Consider the following 4150-nt stretch of genomic DNA (forward strand, 5'->3'; position numbering starts at 1 on the left):
CCCGGGTTCAATCCCCGGGTCAGGAAGATCACTTGGAGAAGGAAATGGCAACCCACTCCAGTACTCTTGCCTAGAAAATTTCATGGATGGAGGAGCCTGGTGGGCTACAGTCCATGGGGTCGCAAAGAGTCGGACACGACTGAGTGACTTCACTTCAATTCTTTACCAACTGCATTGCAGGCAGATTCTTTACCAGCTGAACTATGGCTTACCTATTTATTTTCTTGATGGCAATCTTTTTATGAACACAAGTTTTACTTTTGATCAAATTCATTTTCTCATTTAAAAAATTTTTTATGCTTTCTGTGTTCTTTCTAAGAAGTCTTTGTTCATAAAGATATTCTCCTGTGTTTTTCTGTTTTCATTTTGAGGTTTTTAACCTATTTAGAATTTATTTTTATGTATGATGTGAGATGGGGTCAAGATGCTTTGCTTTTCAAATGGGTGTCCAGTTCCTCCAAAACCACTTGTCAAAGACATTTTCCTTTCCTCAAGTGACAATGTATGTGTTGACCCATGTCTAGATCCTCTATTCTGTTTCCAAATTTTTTATGTCTATACTTTTACCAAAATCACACTATTTGGGTTTTTATAGTTTTATAGTGGGTCTTAAAATCTGGTTGGAGTCTTTTCATTTTGTAACTTATTTTCAAGATTATTTTGGCTCTTGTCAGTCCTTTGCCTTTCCAAATAAAATTCAGAATCATCTTGATTGGGATTACATTGGATCTTCAGATCAACTGAAGAAAATTGACATTGTAATAATATTTCTATTAGTCTTCTAAACTACGATTTTTTTCATTGAATTGTTAGTTTACTCAGTTTATTTAGGTCTTTTTAATTTCTCTCAGTATTGTTATAGTTTTAAAGTTTCTGTGTAAAGGACTTTCACGTGTTTTGTTAAATGTATCCTTAAGTGTTTGATTTTGAAATGCTATTGTAAAATATGTTTATTTTTAATATCATTTTCTAATTATTCACTTCTAATGAGTGGAAGTACAACTGATTTTTATGTATACTGTGATATCCTAAATTATTTTATTGGTTCTAGCAGCTTTTTTTCTTTGTAGATTCTTTCATTCATTCATTCATTTCAGTCGCTCAGTTGTGTCCGACTCTCCGCGACCCCATGAATCACAGCACGCCAGGCCTCCCTGTCCATCACCAACTCCCGGAGTTCACTCAAACTCATGTCCACAGAGTCGGTGATGCCATCCAGCTATCTCATTCTGCGTCGTCCCCTTCTCCTCCCGCCCCCAACCTTTCCCAGCATCAGAGTCTTTTCCAGTGAGTCAACTCGTCGCATGAGGTGGCCAAAGTATTGCAGTTTCAGCTTTAGCATCAGTCCCTCCAATGAACATCCAGGACTGATCTCCTCTAGAATGGACTGGTTGGATCTCCTTGCAGTATAAGGGACTCTCAAGAGTCTTCTCCAACACCACAGTTCAAAAGCATCGATTCTTCAGCGATCAGCCTTCTTCACAGTCCAACTCTCACATCCATACATGACCACGGGAAAAACCATTGCCTTGACTAGACGGACCTTGGTTGGCAAAGTAATGTCTCTGCTTTTTAATATACTATCAAGGTTGGTCATAACTTTCCTTCCAAGAAGCAAGCGTCTTTTAATTTCATGGCTGCAATCAGCATCTGCAGTGATTTTGGAGCCCAAAAAAATAAAGTAGATTCTTTAGGATCTCCTATATACACAGCCATGCATCTGCAAATAGAGACATTTTAGTTCTTTTGTACTCTGCATGCTTTTTATTTATTTTTCTTATCTTATTGCACGAGCTAGAATTTTCCCTTTAATGCGTCTTGATTTTGGTAAAATTTGGGCTTCCCTGGTGGCTCAGACAATAAAAGAATCTGCCTAAAATGTGGGAGACCTGTGTTCAATCCCTGTGTTGGGAAGATTCCTTGGAGAAGGGGATGGCTCCCCACTCCAGTTGTTTTTTTAATTTATTTATTTAACTTATTTATTTTGCTGTGCCAGGCCTTAGTTGTGCCATGAAGGATCTAGTTCCCTGACCAGGGATCGAACCCAGGCTCCCTGCATTGGGAGCTTGGAGTCTTAGCTACTGGACCACCAGGGAAGTCCCTCACTCCAGTTTTCTTATTTGGAGAATTCCATGGACAGAGGAGCCTGGGGGGGTACAGTCCATGGGGGTCACACAGAGTCAGAAACTAGCACTTTCACTTCACTTTTGGCAAAAGTCAGTCTTTGCACAGGACTTGTTTGTTTGTTTTGTTTTGCCTTTCTTAAAAAAAAGCACAAATAATCAGTTGTAAAAACCCTTCTATCTACAGAGTTGGTATTTTTTCAGACCTAAGAAGAAACTAAAAAATTTGGCTTTACTTTTTTTTTATTCTTGGCATGGCATGAAATTTAACTTGCATAGTAGTTATTAGTGTTGTTTGCCAAGTACTTTTGGTCTTCCCACCTCTGGGCACAAACTGACATTGCACTTCCCAGACATCTTTTAGTTAAGTAGGGCCATGTGACTGGTTTCAGCCAATAAGTGAGTGCTGAAATGATACGTTTCACTTCTGCACCAGGACATTGAACTACTACTGATTCAAGAGTCTCCAGAACTCTCTTTTTCCTTTAGCCTAACCAATTTCCTCATACATTAACCAGTGATGCTTAGGATGAAAGTTACTCCATCTGCTTGTATCTCTGAATATCTACAATTAACAGAACCCTTACTTCTGACCCACAATGGACATATGGCTTGAGGTAGAAGTAAAATTTGTTGTTTTAAGGCACTGAGGTTTGGGGATAATTTGTTACAGCAGCATTATCTAGCTTATTCTAATACAACTTGCATGAAGCTTTCAAAGAGAGATGGCTAAGCAAAATAATAGGTAGAAGCAATGTAAAAGAACATATTGTTTTTCTTCTCTAAGTGAGACAAAGGCTATATATTCCCAGAGAAACCAGCAGTGAGTCAGAACTCAGAATCTTACTCAGATCTTATGTATAATCAGATCCCCAGTGCCCAGCACTCAGCACATAGTAGGCATTCAAACAAAGTGTTTACTTGATTCAGTTAAGTCAGAGTTCTCCTTTCAGGCTCTGCTTTGTAAAATAGAAGCACAGCATTTTCTGTCACTTTTCCCCTTAGCATCTCATTGCCTGCAAATGGGAGTGACAAAAACAACTTGTCCTCGAGAATTGTTGGGAGAAATTGAGCTGATCACAAAACACTTTGCAAAATGTAAAGTCCTATCTAAGTGGCAATTTTCTCCATTGCTATGCCAGTTGCAATAAATATTGTTTTTAAAGCTGGCTCCTGGCTTGCTTTCCCATGGCCACCCCATAAAACACTCCAACATGCTGGGGGTTATTGTTTACTCTGGATTTGCGTATGTGTACCTGACACTTGTGTAATGCTATTTGTTTACTGAGGAGTTAAGTAAAACCCATTTTGTAGCAATAAAACTTGAGAATGATGTCATACCCCATTGGAGAGGTGATGGATCATAACAACTGACCCAGGACAATTGTACTATATGTTCCCCAAAGGCAGAGGGCCTTGTTTCAGCCATTTCTGCAGCCCTAGTGTACCTAGATTAGAGAATCTTCTCTGTGAGTAATATTTTTTCATCTTGGCCGAGATTGTATTGAGACCCTAGGCTCCTAGCTTATGTATACCTATGGGCAGAGTTCAGGAATTCCCATAAACTATGCATCTACTGATTGTTAAATTCATGTTCACTGACCACTTAGTGTTGACCATATGCTAGGAACTAGGAGGAACGCAAAAATTACTGATATATTTCTTGGTCCCAGTGAGCTCCCAGTTAGTGGGGAGCTAAAGGAGACATTCATCCATTCAGTCATTCAGTCATTGATTCTACTAATACTAATTCTACTAATGTCAATTGATGTTCTAGGTACCAATCTAGGTACAAAACAAAGTCATGGCTCTTATAGAAGCATATGTTCTAGAAGGAGGAAACAGGCATTAATCAAATCATTACAGTAGCAAATATTTTAATACGATAAACAAAGTTAAAGGAGATTTTAGAGTTCTGTGAGCACAAAAAACCAAGGGGAACAGAGTTTATCAGTAGGTCTCAGCGAAGGAAGTCTTCTTTGAACAACTGACCTCTGAGTTTAGCCCTAAAGGGTAAATTAAGATTT

This window comes from Moschus berezovskii, chromosome 7 (genome assembly GCF_049115385.1).
Source record: "Moschus berezovskii isolate FMDL1 chromosome 7, NW_MosBer_1.0, whole genome shotgun sequence".
In the NCBI taxonomy this organism is placed as follows: Eukaryota; Metazoa; Chordata; class Mammalia; order Artiodactyla; family Moschidae; genus Moschus; species Moschus berezovskii.